Source organism: Mustela erminea, chromosome 9 (assembly GCF_009829155.1).
Source record: "Mustela erminea isolate mMusErm1 chromosome 9, mMusErm1.Pri, whole genome shotgun sequence".
Taxonomy (NCBI): domain Eukaryota; kingdom Metazoa; phylum Chordata; class Mammalia; order Carnivora; family Mustelidae; genus Mustela; species Mustela erminea.
The window spans coordinates 87961278-87976938 of record NC_045622.1 but is presented as its reverse complement, the minus strand read 5'-3'; positions in this window follow the sequence as shown (position 1 = coordinate 87976938).

The window sequence follows — 15661 nt, the reverse complement described above, 5'->3', positions numbered from 1 at the left end:
GCTAGAAAAAGGGCACACTGCTTAAACCCAGACAATAAGACCCTCTCTCCTGGGACTCTGAATCTTGAAAGAGTGTTACAAGGGCAAAAGGAATGCTTACAGAGCATGTGTTAGAGTAGTAATATGTATTACCTAGCCAATTCTAGATAAAAGGGTTCTGCTTCTTGCTCTCCAGAAATCCTTCAGTTCTTGCTGATTCTAAACTCAAACCTCAAGCCCCTCATCAATTTTGAATCCTCCCATGTACTTCCAATAAATTCCCTGTGGCTTCACTCACCCAGAAGTTGTTTCTGTTACTTGCAATCAAGACCCCTTGTGGATAAGACTTTCTGATTTTGTGACCTTGGTCAATCCTCAGAATTACATTATCATCTCACTTCACCAGTGAGGAAACTGAACATCAAATGGATTATGTAATGTTCCACGGATGAGTTAGGATTTAAACGCATAGCTTTTTATTCAGGAGAGCCATGAATTTTCCATCCCACCTCTGCCAGCATGTGAAAACAGAAGTGTCCAGCAGCCAGAGGCAGGGGGGCCAAAGCACTGGATTTCCCATCCAGTTCCATGAATCTCTAGTACTCAACTATTTCTCTCAGCATTTTTGAGCAAGAGTCTCATGTCATCTGAAATCCTCAGATTCTATATTAAGGGCTTTTACCATGCCATTCATTTTATGAAAACACAGACAGCTGTATTAGATAAACAGGAGAAAGTTCATGTAAAGATTCAAATTCAGTGATAAGGTCTCTGAAGTTGAAGGGGTAAACATCAGAGATCCAATCATATTCATTCACAGGAAATAAACAAGTAAACAAACCCTGGTTAGCAGACATACTCAGAAATGCAGTGGGATGGTGGGGAGGCAGAGTTCAGTATATTTGGACCTTCTGGTCAGCTGTCAAGGAAAATTGCTTTTTATTTCAATGCTTAATGATTTTTTTCTTCAAATTTCTTTTCTTTTTTTTACTTTGCAAAAATACAGTTTAGTGCTTCTATTGAAATCTGTAATGCCACACCAACATCAAAACAAATCGTAATTCTTACTTTATACTATTATGGATCTATTCATTTATTCATTCATTCATTCATTAAGCATCTACTATAAAATACCATGGAGCTGTAGAACAGATATACACAGATATGTTACAATCTTAACACTCACCAAGTTTATGGTAAAAAAGAAACATGTACAAGTAAGGAAGCAATCACAATATAACAGGACACACATTATGACAATGCAAGAGGAGGACTCATGGGAATACATAAATACAATGCCTCACCCAGGATTCAGGGAGCAGGAAAAGTTTCCAAGAAACAGTGATGTCCAAACATGAACTTGAAGATTATTTTTGTTTTTCAACAAATTTGTGCTCAGTGCACAAGGAATAGCATGTACAGAGATATAACTTGAAAGAGAACATGGAATTTCTGAAGAACTAAATTTAATTTGTTTGAAGTATTGGGCACAAGGAGACAAGTGGTGAGAGCTGAATCCTGAAAAACAAGCAGGAGAAAGATCATGAAGGACCTTGTAGGCCATTAGGGAGCTTGCATTTGATCCTAAAAAGACTTGCAAGATGCAGACAAAAATGATGATGATGATGATGATGGTGATAGTGATGATAAGAGCAGGCTGTGTGGTGGTCATCTGTCATCACAGGACAAACGTGGTGGTGGATGTGACAGCAGCAAGAGACTGGGCACTTACTGAGCACCTAAAATGAGCCAGACTCTGTGATAAGCTATGCCTTAGTTAATATAATCCCACAAGAGTATGTATATAACTTCATCAGGGCTGCCACGTTAAGAATAGATTAGAGAGCCATTCCGATCAAAATTCCACCGGTATTTTTCAAAGAGCTGGAGCAAATAATCCTAAAATTTGTATGGAATCAGAAGAGACCCCAAATTGCTAAGGAAATTTGTTGAAAAACAAAAATAAAACTGGTGGCATCACGTTACCTGATTTCAAGCTTTACTACAAAGCTGTGATCACCAAGACAGCATGGTACTGGCATAAAAACAGACACAGAGAGAGACAGTGGAACAGAGTAGAGAACCCAATATGGACCCTCAACTCTATGGTCAAATCATCTTCGACAAAGCAGGAAAAAATATACAGTGGAAAAAAGATAGTCTCTTCAATAAATGGTGCTGGGAAAATTGGACAGCTATATGTAGAAGAATGAAACTCGACCATTCTCTTATGCTGTACACAAAGATAAACTTGAAATGGATGAAAGACCTCAACGTGAGACAGGAATCCATCAGAATCCTAGAGGAAAACATAGGCAGTAACCTCTTTGATATCAGCCACAGCAACTTCTTTCAAGATATGTCTCCAAAGGCAAAGGAAAAAAAAGCGAAAATGAACTTTGGGGACTTCATCAAGATCAAAAGCTTCTGCACAGCAAAGGAAACAGTCAACAAAACAAAGAGGCAACCCATGGAATGGGAGAAGATATTTGCAAATGACAGTACAGACAAAAGGTTGATATCCAGGATCTATAAAGAACTTCTCAAACTCAACACACACAAAACAGATTATCATAACAAAAAATGGGCAGAAGATATGAACAGACACTTCTCCAGTGAAAACATACAAATGGCTACCAGACACATGAAAAAATGTTCATCATCACTAGCCATCAGGGAGATTCAAATTAAAACCATGTTGAGATACCACCTTACCCCAGTTAGAATGGCCAAAATTAGCAAGACAGGAAACAACGTGTGTTGGAGAAGATGTGAATAAAGGGGAACCCTCTTACATTGTTGGTGGGAATGCAAGTTGGTGCAGCCACTTCGGAGAACAGTGTGGAGATTCCTCAAGAAATTAAAAATAGAGATTCCCTATGACCCTGCAATTGCAATTTACCCCAAAGATACAAATGTAGTGAAGAGAAGGGTCATCTGTACCCCAATGTTTATAGCAGCAATGGCCACAGTCGCCAAACTGTGGAAAGAACCAAGATGCCCTTCAACGGACGAATGGATAAGGAAGATGTGGTCCATATACACTATAGAGTATTATGCCTCCATCAGAAAGGATGAATACCCAACTTTTGTAGCAACAGGGACAGGACTGGAAGAGATTATGCTGAGTGAAATAAGTCAAGCAGAGAGAGTCAATTATCATATGGTTTCACTTATTTGTGGAGCATAACAAATAGCATGGAGGACATGGGGAAATGGAGAGAGAAGGGAGTTGAGGGAAATTGGAAGGGGAGGTGAACCATGAGAGACTACGGACTCTGAAAAACAACCTGAGGGTTCTGAAGGGGTCGGGGGGAAGGTTGGGGGATCCAGGTGGTGGGTATTAAGGAGGGCACGTATTGCATGGAGCACTGGGTGTGGTGCAAAAACAATGAATACTGTTACGCTGAAAAGATATAAAAAATAAATTAATTAATTTTTTAAAAAGAGTAGATTAGAGGAAGACAAGCTTGGAAGAAGGAAAACCAATTAGGAAGCTGCCATAGACTTCAAGTGCAAGACCACAGTGGTTTGGATTAGATTTGGTAGAACAATGGCAGTGCAAATAGGAGACTGGAGAAGCATTTATGTGTTAGGATTCAGGATCCTATAGTATCCTGTGGTTATTATTGTGAATATTAATTCCTACTGTCTGTGATGTAATCCAGAAAACTTAGGGGAGTGCTGTATCTGTTTCAAACGCAGATCACACACTTTGCCTGTCCTTGTTGATCTTTATAAGGATTATTACAAATTATCTACTTCTTATGACAGTTTGAAGGATTACAGTTACTGCCCATTGCACCATCAACAGAGAATGAACAGAAGGAATCAGAAGATGCCACAGAGGCTCACAGTCTGGGATGAGACTGACCTAAATGCTTCTTCCAGCAAACATCCGACCTCCATAGCATTGCTATAAAGAGGGATGTTGAATTTACGAAGGTAATCGCTACACTTAATCGGCAATATGGGATAGGATACAGTCATAAACTGATTGTAATCTTTCTCTTACACCTAGTTAAGCTCACTTTGAACCCTTCATCCCCACCCTGGGACAGCAGTCAGCAGGTGCCATGGGTTCTCTGTCCCATCAAGTCAAGAACAATTTCACTTTAGCAACTAAAACAGCTAATCCTGGGGCACCTGGGTGGCTCAAACCATTAAGTGTCTGACTTTCGATTTTAGCTCAGGTCATGATCTCAGGGTCATGAGATCAAGTCCAGCATCAGGTTCCATACTCAGCATGGAGTCTGCTTGAGATTCTCTCTCTCCCTCTGTCCCTTCCCTTGTTCTCTCTAAAATAGATAAATAAATAAAAATTTTAAAACCACTTGTCCGGGACGCTTGGGTGGCTCAGTGGGTTAAAGTCTCTGCCTTCAGCTCAGGTCATGATGCCAGGGTCCCGGGATCGAGCCCCGCATTGGGCTCTCTGCTCAGCAGGGAGCCTGCTTCCCTTCCTCTCTCTCTGCCTGCCTCTCTGCCTGCTTATGATCTCTGTCAAATAAATAAATAAAATATTTCTTAAAAAAATAACCACTTGTCCAACTTAATCAAAACTTCATTCAACAAAAAATCTCCCCTCTGCCCGCAGCTTCATGCTGAGCGCCTGCAGGGGAGGCAGGGCAGAGCTGGCCACATCGACTCCTCCCCACACAGTATGTTTCTAGAAACGGAATCCAGGCTTTCTAGGTGTGGGTTCAGAGGGCAAGAGTGGGAGAGGGAAGAGCACAGTAGTCAGAGTTTTTGCAGCAAAGGCCACTGTAATGTGGTGCTGGGTCCCCCAGGGTATGGAGCTGGTTCTTTCACGGATGGTTTGGCAGGTTTTTCAGAGATGCCCCTGCTGGGAACCTCTACACAGTTTTGAGGAGCAAGATGTCTCTTCTCCATCTGTCCACTCCACACATTCCCTCCAACATGGTCTGTTTGTCCCTCTAAGCAGTCCCTTACAGAGGAAGCCCTCAGAACACACATGCATACTTAAAACACATACACACACACACACACACACACACACCCTGGCACCTTACTCTTGGCCCCAGGAAAACAGGCCCCTTTGCCTCCTACTTACTGCTCCACTTCAGTGCAGCGGACCTGGCAGCTCTGGTCAGAGAACCCCTCTGCTCTGCACTCAGTACTCAGCGGGATGCCTACACTTTCTGAATTGCAGAGACCACATTCAAGTTTTCCAAGCGTCCCTGGAGCCCCTTTCCTTAGACATAAGGTGAAGGGAAGCCACAGTCAGCCTCCTCCAGGGGGGTGGGACAATGCACAACACAGACAGCTCTCTCCAAGCCTCCTCCACGGACCCCAAGTGGATGGATGGTCTCCTGTGCCGGCAAAACCCCTTTGACAACCTCCCTGGCATGCCCTACATCGGTAGCTTCACACTTCATTTCACGTTGGCATTTTCCTGGAAACCTAATTGTGTTTTTCTCGCCCTCTGGGGCCTCTGCCCAAACTCTAAGAGGAAGAGAGGCACATAAGATCTGTTATTTTAAGAAAGCCTGGGGACAATTATTGGGAATTCTGAGTATAACTGTGTCCTTTCTGATCCTGCACCCTGAAGGTTAACCTGAAGAATACACATTCTATATGAATGGCCCAAAAGGTGACCCAGATACCGGAAGCTTTGCCAGATTTATAGCCATGACGCAGGACCTTTCCTGCTGCATTCCTGAAATGTTTCTGTGCAACTTTCTACGTCTTCACCCTCAAATCCTTCTCCCCTTCACAGCCATACTCATCTCCTTTGCATGTGCTGACTGATCTTGAACTCCAACTTATCCCTTCAATATACAACAAGCAATTTAGCTCAGACTCATGTTCTTCTGGAAAGAAATAATAGAATAATTGATCTATGCTCTGGGCCCACTTTCAGTACAAGGGCTGAAGGGCCCAAAATACAGTACAAGGCTAGTTATATAATATGACATGCGAAAACCTGGGAAAGTATCTCCTTCTCCTAGTACCTAAAAGTCTCATAATAAAGAGTCTATTTATAGATTTGTCTTATCATCATCTTATTTTAAGAATACTTCCAAAGTTAGGTAAGCCTGATGTGTATTTCACCAGTGATACTAAATGTAAATAAAAAAGATTTGCCTTCTCTAGCCTAGAGTTTCCTTTTCACATTTATATACATAGATTTAAAAATACTTCAGTCATTGGGACGCCTGGGTGGCTCAGTTGGTTAAGGGTCCAACTCTAGATTTTGGCTCAAGTCATGATCTCAGAGTCCTGAGACGGGGCTCTCTGCTTAGCAGGGAGTCGCTGATATTTTTCTCTCTCACGCTCCCTCTGTCCCTCCTCCTGCTTGCTCTCTCTCTCTCTCTTTAAAATAAGCATTTAAAAAAAACTTCAGCCATTGATTTAGCTGCAGAAATTTGATAAGCAATAAATAATTTTTAGTATAAGTATATTCCAAATATTGTTTGAAACATACTTATATTTTTAAATATATATTATTTATCTGAAATTCAAACTTTGCCAGTGATCCTGTATTTTAATTGCTAAATCTGGAAACCCTATTCCCTGGAGCTTCCAGTCTCACTGCCCACTAGCAGCTCCCAGATAAGTACCTTCTAAAATACACTGACAAGTTTTTAAATGGCAATAACCGATTGGCATAGTAATATGCCAAAGATCAATCCCTTTTCAATTCTGAATCCAAGTGATTACTGACATCTTCAGCTTGGTCTCCCTAAGAAAGGAAAAGAACTTTGACTCCAGATTAGCAAATATGGTAAAACAGGCCCCCAACACAGAGCAGGATGTATTAGGAATACAGGAATATATTCAAATACATTTTGGGGGGCGCCTGGGTGGCTCAGTGGGTTAACCCTCTGCCTTCGGCTCAGGTCAGGATCTCAGGGTCCCGGGATGGAGCCCTGCATCAGGCTCTCTGCTCAGCAGGGAACCTGCTTCCCCCGTCTCTCAGCCTACTTGTGATCTTTCTCATTCTGTCAAATAAACAAATAAAATCTTCAAAAAATAAATAAATAAAATACATTTTAATGTATTCCCATCCCAAGAGTTCCCAGAAAGGCTCTGAAAATACATGGGGTCATTGAAAATATCCTTGGCTGAGGTAACAGAAAAGATAAGACTCAAACTGAAGGAAATGCTGGAAATCCTATAACTGGAAGTCCCAAAACACAATGATGCCATAAAATCCCAGATTCTCTGTTCTCTTCAAGGGCTGTTTTCCCTCATGGTAGCAATATGGCTGCCAGTGACTGTTGGGGCTAAATATAACCCTGTCCACACAGAGCAGGAGAGGAAGAAAAGCCTCACCCCCTGACTGGGCCAGCTCAGAACATCCATCCACCCTTGGATTGATAACTGTCATTACAGAAATGTCATGTGCTTATTATCAGCTTAGAGATCGAGGATCGTCCTGGTGCTACAGATGGATTGGAGATCGAGACAAAAAAGGGACTCAGCAGCCTTAGGGAGAATGAATGCAGAGTGCACCAACAGGGTGCACCAACAATTATCATGGGTTCTTTAATTTGTTATTCAAATAGGCCATAGACTTTATGAAAAAGCTGCCCTTAGTGAGTCTATGAGATAGTAAACCCACTCTGGTTGGTTTATAAATTCCAGTGAAGCAAAAACCGGATGAATTAAGTCTGCCTTTGAAAAAATATACTGATATCTAGATTAGAAACGTAAGGAAACATTTCAAGAATTTAGTATAAAAGAATTGTCCTTTTTCTGTGGGGCTTAGAAACATAGACATATTTAAAGACATTCCTGAGTTTTACTTTTATGAACAATAGTAACAATGACCATTAAATTTGAACAGATCCTTATCAGAAACCTTTCTAAATCAAACTCATTTGAGTCTCACAGTAACCTGGAGACAGGACAGACATTACTAAACCCATATTCTTGACAAGGAAAGTGAGCCCCACCCTGATTAAAGGATCTGTCCAAGGTCATATTCGGTTACACTGGAAAATAAAACAAGAAGGCTATTCTTAAATGTAGTGGAAACTGTTAACCTCTTTTTAAACTGACACAGGGTTCTGGCCTGGATGTAACTTCTGGTCTCAGTACAGCAAGGGAGAATGAAGAAGTTAGCGGAAGGAGGTAGATTCAGAAATTCCGCTACACTTGAATTAAAAATTACTGTGTTATATTTTCAACAACCTTAACATCGCATAATAATATGGGCAAGGATCAAGTCAGTATCCATGTAAAAGAATCTTACCTGAAGTTTTTATAGCTCAGCCTCTTGTATTCATTCACAAACACTGTATCCATTAGAAATATTTTCATTACACGCACACAGGCACCTGGGTGGCTCAGCCAGTTAAGGGTCTGGGGCCAGGGTCTTGGGACCAGCTCATCAACTTGGGATCCTAGGATTGAGCCTCGAGTTGCCCACGCTCAGCAGAGAGTACGCCTTTCCTTCCTCTGCCCTTCCCCCTACTCGTCCTCTCTCACTCGCAAATAAATAAAATCTTTAAAATATTTTTTTTCATTACATATACAGATATACACACATACACATACACACAAATCACACACACACAAAATTCTTAACTGTTTGAAGCAAAAAAGGAAATGCTTTGGCTCACAAAACTTAAAAATCTAGGGCATCTCAACTGTAGGGGCTCAAAGAAAGTCACCAGGACCTGACAGCTAGCTACCGATTCATCTCCCAGCTCTGTTCTGCTACACACTGGCTTCATTCTCAGACTCGGTGTGGTGATATGGTAGCCACCATCTTTCCCAGAATAAAACCTCTGAAGATGCAATCCAACACAAAGGAGAGTGTGTTTCTCCATCAACATTCCCAGAAATGCCTCCTCATGTCCCCTTAGCTGTGACAGGGCAACATGCCCATCTCTAAAAGCCAGTCACTCTGATGAGAATACGTATCTCTGGTCAGCCAAACTGGAGTTAAATCCCTACCCATAGGCTCAATCAGTTAGATTGCCTGCCTTTGGCTCAGGTCATAATCCCAGTGCCCTGGAATCAAGTCTTATGTCGGGCTCCCTGCTCAGTGTAGAGCCTGCTTCTCCCTCTCTCCCTCTGCCTCTGCTTGTGCTCTCTCACTCACTCCCTCTCTCAAATAAATTTTTAAAACTTTTTTAAAAAATAACCACCCATGGGGCCAGAGTGTCAGTCAACTCCATCCAAAGCAAACAGATTAATAGTGAAGGAGAAGTGGTTGCCTGGATGAGAGACAGTTCTGTGTAAGAAGAAGGCGGATCAGATGCAGGGAGACACAGATTAATGTACCTACTACATTCATGAGTAAGAACAAGAACTTATTCAATACCATGATGCTATCTCCCATACCACTGGCTAGTAGTGCCTTGTTCCACGTCTTGTAAGACTGCATTATCCATCTTGATTACTCCCTGTTGGGCATCATTTGCACAAGCAATCTGGCCCAGGAACAAGAAGACACAAATTCGGAAGTTTGAGGTCCTATTTGTATTCAAAGAAACAGACGAATATATATTGCCATTCTTTATCCTACCACTTAAGAATGATTAACTGGCTGGAGGAGCAAATGAGAGGAAAAAGTGAAGCCTCCATGCTTCTCAAAGGTTATCAGTATGAAGCAGAGAAGGTCCTTGGTTTATGCTGAGGGCAGAAGCATTTGTCTCCAAAGCTGAAATGATCTAACCGACAGGTATAAAATTTGATCATGGGGAGTTTGTGAAAGAACTCAAGCAGAAAGAAAAATCAAAAGTGGTAAAAATCAAGCCAAAAAAAAAAAAATTTTTTTCAGGGCTGGTCATTCCTTAAGAGGTTGCTCTGAGAAGTTTCTTGTTCTTCATAGTAGAACTAACCAGCTCCGTATTAAAAGACATGGTCACAATGTTACAGGAACCCATCGAGTCTGGAACTTTGCAAATGGTAGTCATTGGGAAAATGTTTCAAGTACCCTCCCTTGATCCTGCATCATTTCACTCCATTTTCCAAATGGCTCTATATTTTATCCTACTGGGGAAATTGCTTTCTGCCTCTCCCTCTCCTTTACTCTCACTTCCTGCCACAGTATACGCAAAGGAAGAATGAATCCCTACCCTCTGTATGGTTTCAGGATCTGGACCAGAGGTTGAACTAAGGGGGAAACAATGAAATTCTCAAATGAACACTATTGACAATAATATAAAAAGACTCAAATGAGAAATGCTATCATCCAACAAAAGATATATAAGACTCCTATTCAGAAAACTACCAAATATTATTATCTGAAATTTAATAAGGCCTAGATAAATCGAGGAATATTTGGCTCATGGATTGCATGGCCCAATATTAATGTGGCACTCCTCCCCAAACTGACCTGTAAATCTAATGTAATCTATATTGAAATCTAAATCCAAATCTCAGCAGCTTTATTTTGGAAATTTACAATCTAGTTTTTAAATTTACATATAAAACAAAGGGCTAAGAATAGCCATGATAACAACAAAAAGGAAGAACACTGCAAAACTTATACATAAAAATAACGATTTATATAACAGTAACAATATTTATAGTTATTATAAAATATTATAAAAATAACAATATTTATATAACAATAATAATAAAATAATATATATAAGAATAAAATAACCAAGACATTTATAAGGCCATAGTAATTAACGATGTGGTATAGATGCAACCACAGAAAAAGAGAATAATGAAAGAGAATATAGAAACAGACTCTGTGTCCACAATCACTCAGTTTGACAAAGATGACATCAAAATGCAGTAGAGTATCTTTCCAAAAAAGGACATTAGGTCCATTAGGTATCCATAAAGAGAAAAAGTGAAGTTGTAATCATAACTCACATGACATAACAAAAGTTCACTGCAGACAGTCTATAGGTACAAACATAAAAAATAAAATAATACTTTTTTTTAAAAAAAGGACAATATTTTCACAATCTTGAAGTAAGTGAAACTTCTTAAGCAAAACAAAAATGTACCATAAAGATGAGGAAAAAATTGAAAAAGTGAATGCCATTTAAACTAAGAAATTCTGTTCATCAAGAGAGATCACTAAGACAGTGAAAAGGTAAGCCACAGAGTGGGAAAAAATAGTTCAAATACATATATGCTACAAAGAACTCATATCACATATCACATTTAAAAAATATTTGCAAGAAAGAAGTTAGGTAATCCAGTAAAAAACCCACTTCACAAAAGATGATATCCATATGACCAGTATGCACATGAAGAAATGCCCGTATCAATAGTCATAAAAAATGTAAATTAAAACCACAACATGGCTAAAATGGGAAACATGGAAAATGCCAAGTATTGGTGAAGGGGTAAGCATGTGGAGTATCCAGAACTCTCTCATACACTGAGAGATGATACAATCACTTAAAACACACACACACACACACAAACACACACACACACACACACACACACACACACGGCTGTTTCTACCAAATATAAACAAATACATACCCTCTGATCCAGCGGTTCCATCCCCAAGTAGATATCCAACAAAAATGAATACATATATTCATCAAAAGACACAGACAAGACCAATCACAAGAACATGATTCATAATTCCCCAACTAGAAAATCCCCAAACACTGATCAACAGCATAACTCGTACATTGGAAAACTGTATTATGGTGTTAATTTTAAGACAGCTATTATAAGAACAGTGATGACTGAAAGGGAGCATAAGGGAGACTTCTTGGATGTTAGCAGAAGGTATGCTCTTGATGTGGCTGCTGTTACACTTTGATCTCACTCGTGAAAATTCTTTGAGCAAATACACATTCATTATCTATGTATTTTTCCATTTTTATGCTATATTTCATTAAGAAGTTTTCAATACTGGCAATAAAAGGGGCAAAGAATGAAGAGGAAGCAGTGCTTGCAGATGCTCAGAAAATAAATGAACTGAAACAAGTCCAACATTTGCCACTATTTTTCTGCCAACTGGACATGACTTCACGTGATGTGCCAAGCAGAGAGCAGCCCCATCCTGAAGCAGTTCAGACATCAGTACCAAACTATGATAAGGCCCACAGATGCAAAATCCTCCCATTCTCTCTTGGGGTTTGGGGCAGACACTAGAAAATGTTTTCCCAGTCTGGTGAACAGGACTGTTCTGCTAGCATACTGTTTTTGGTTTGGCATGGTCTATCTACCTACACACATATTCTCAATGACATCATCCAATCTCATGGTTTCAAATAACATCTAAATGTTGATGACTCCAAAATGTATAAAACCAACTAAGAACTCTCCACTGAACTTCAGACTTGTACAGGTTAAGTCATACAAAACTGCCATTTCTTAAAGGTCAAAACTGGGTGATTTCATGTAGCTCAACTTAAAAATCAACTGCTTAATTTATATTTATAATACTCATCTCTAATACAATTTACCCAAAACCAAATCTTTCCCTCCTACATGTTGCCACTGACATACATGACAATCTCATCCTTCCTTTGCTCTGGCCAAAAACCTTGGAGTCATCGTGACTCCTCTCCATCTCTAAGACCATATACCCAATCCATCAATAAGTCAACCCTGTCAGGCCTACCTTCAAAAGAGACCTGGAATCAGACAACTTCTCAACAACCTGCACACTGTTGCCTCTTGGTCTAAGCCACCATCACTAACTAAATGACTTTTTGCAATGATTCTCTATGTGTCCTCCTTCCTCCCTCAACCTCTAATTTAGTTCATCCCAGCAGCCAGAGTCATCCCTCAAACTGTTAGGTCACCATAAACAAAGGAAAGACAACCACAGTCTAGAAAACCCTTGCGTGTGTGTGTGTGTGTGTGTGTGTGTGTGTGTGTGTGTGTGTGTGTGTGTTTACATTGGAAAAGATGAATATTCAAGATACCTAAAGACCATTGCCAAAACAGGTAAAATTTAAAATAGATACATAGAATCCTATGCTTTGTTTAGTTTTTAAATGAAGGCATTGGCTCAGGATAGGGAGTTCTTAGAGCAAGTCTTGGATTAAAGACTAACTTAGGAGCAATTCTTAGATAAAAGACCACAAACTTAACTATAAATCAATATGTCATCTGCCTTACAAAAGAGAAGCAGATGAAAATTTCAGTCACAGTAAAAGAAGAGCACTATTAAAAACTATACTGTCCAGATTACACCCAGAGCACTGAGGTTTTTATAATTAGCAAATACACAATTTTTTAACTAAAAATTTAAAAAAAAAAAAAAAAAGGAAAATGTACCTGAGCCTGAAATCTGTCTGTGTCGAGGTGTCCAATCTGTTAAAACACTTATTATCCAACTTGCAAAGAAAATGTTAAGTCACATTGTGTCATTCTTCTGCTAAAAATCCTCCAGTGTTTCCCTATCCCAGAGTAAAAGCCAAAGCCCTACAAATGCCCACAAGGCCGTACAGCCTCAGGCCCTCCCCATCCCTCCAACTCAGACCCCTCCTACTGGTCCTCTTATTCACTATACTCCAGCCACTGTGGCCATCTTGTGGTCCTCCAACATACCAAGCAAACTCCCACCACAGCATAGTATTTGCTGTTGCTTCTGCCTGGAAACACTACCAGATACCCACCCTACTAAACCCCTCCTCTTCATCAGTTCTTTTCATCAAGAACTTTCCTAATCACCCCATTTAAAATCCAAAGCACATCTTAACAGACACTCCTGAACAATTTCCCTATTCTATTTTTCATCATAGTTTGTATCAACATCTCACATACTATGTATTTGACTTGCCCACTGTTCTATTATAAACAAATTAAAATATAAGTTTCACAAGGACATGCATTGATTTTTTTGTTTTCTGTCATATTTCCAGTATCAGGAGCATTGCCTGGCATGTAGTAGACATGAAATAAATATTTGGCACATGAATGAAGAATAGAATAAGGAAAGAACACCTCAGAAACCAGGCTCCTCCCAGGTTCCCACTCCATTATCCTTAGGAAGTGACACTTGTCCTCATGGTCCCGGATGGCCACTCAATCTTAGAACATCACATCCACATTCTAAGCAGCGGGACTGAAGAAGGAGGAAGAAAGACATGTCCCTTTTAATTTAAGGAGACATCCCAGAAGTACCACTCGTTATTTCTGTTTATATTCCACCATCCATAACTTAAGCCATGGTTCCCCAACCTCAGCATTGCTGGCACTTGAGCCAGGTACTTCTTCAATATGGGAGGCTGTCCTTTACATGGTAGGATGTTTAGCAGCATTTCTGCTAGCATTCTACCAAATACCAGTAGAACACACCCCTCATGCTGCCCCTGAGTTGTGAACAACTAAAATGTCTCCTCACATGGCTAGATTTCCTGTGGGAGGAGGCACATCCTTTGGTTGAGAGCCACTGGCTTAAGCTAAGAGGTGGTAAATACCAGACGGGTAAATATCAGGTGGTGAAGTCAGGATTCTGTGTTTTAAGATAGAACAGGAAAATAAATGGTTGGTAAGTAGCTAGCACTCTCTGTTCAGAGAAAAAAAAAAAATACTCCCTCTTCCCAGAGACATGCACTGTTGCAAGGCTTTGGAGATAAGGTCAGAGATATTCAACGCATTTAAAAATATTATTTTATGTACATAAAGTATGGCCTCTGTCATAATAATCTATCCTTGCATTTTTTTTTTTAATTTAACAAGGCCATTTTTTCTGGGTGGCAATATGTCCTTTCTACCCATAATTCAGATTTTCTTTTATTTCCAAAAGGATTTCTTAAATTACATCTTCACATACTAGTTCAGTTTCCTTATTTAATTTACCCTCAGCATTGACACCAATTATGGATATAACTTCCTGTGTCAATCTTCTATATCTGTTATTTTTACTTTCATCTTTTAAGAAATGTCCATGTTAATTTACATTTCACTTTTCTGTACCTTATTTTCACTGGTGTCTATCTTTTTTAGGATATCATTCATTCCTGTGTTAAACTTATTTCTTTTTTCCATCTCTTCCCTGACCAGTGCCAAACTTGCATCACCTCTTTCTGGGATCTCACCTTTTTGATCCTTGTTTTCTAATTAATTCATTACATTATTTTTTATTAATGGTGATATATTCGACCAAATTTTTGCTTCTTGAAGGCAAGATTTTTCTGAATATTCTTTATCTGCCGTTAGTTTTTCTCCTTTTTTTTTCTTCTAGTGTCTTTGTATAGATCCTGTGGTCATTAGTTCTCCATTGTTACTCATAAGTAAGATTCAGTCCTAACCAAATTAAACATTTGCAGAACATATCTAGGGGACTCACCATGGACTATGTACCAAGCTATAACTTTGTTATACGAAGTTATGAGTAGAATTAAATGTCTTAGACTCTTCTTTCCCCCAGTCAACAATGACTAGAAACCATCTGGTCTTTTCACAATACAGATTCTCTTTCTCCCACTCTACCTCCTCCGCAGTTTGTTTCCTGTCAATATGCCTCCTCTGTATAATTTCTCATTCAGTCCTGCCTGCCATTCTCTTTACCAGCAAGGCCTAGCAAAGTTCCTGCAGCCAGTTCTCACATATCCTCCCTTTTCCAAACAAAAAAGACCACTACCGCTAGTTGTCATTAACATCCACTCTCTTTTCCTCTTAAAACTATCAGATTAGTAAAGGTGGCTTTACTATGTGGCTTCTTTTACTGCTTCTGGCAATCCTTCCTCAAATACTATGGTTCAGAGTTACAAATGTCTCCTTGTGTTCTTTAAGATGGAAGTTCACGGTTCTTGTTCTCCTTTTT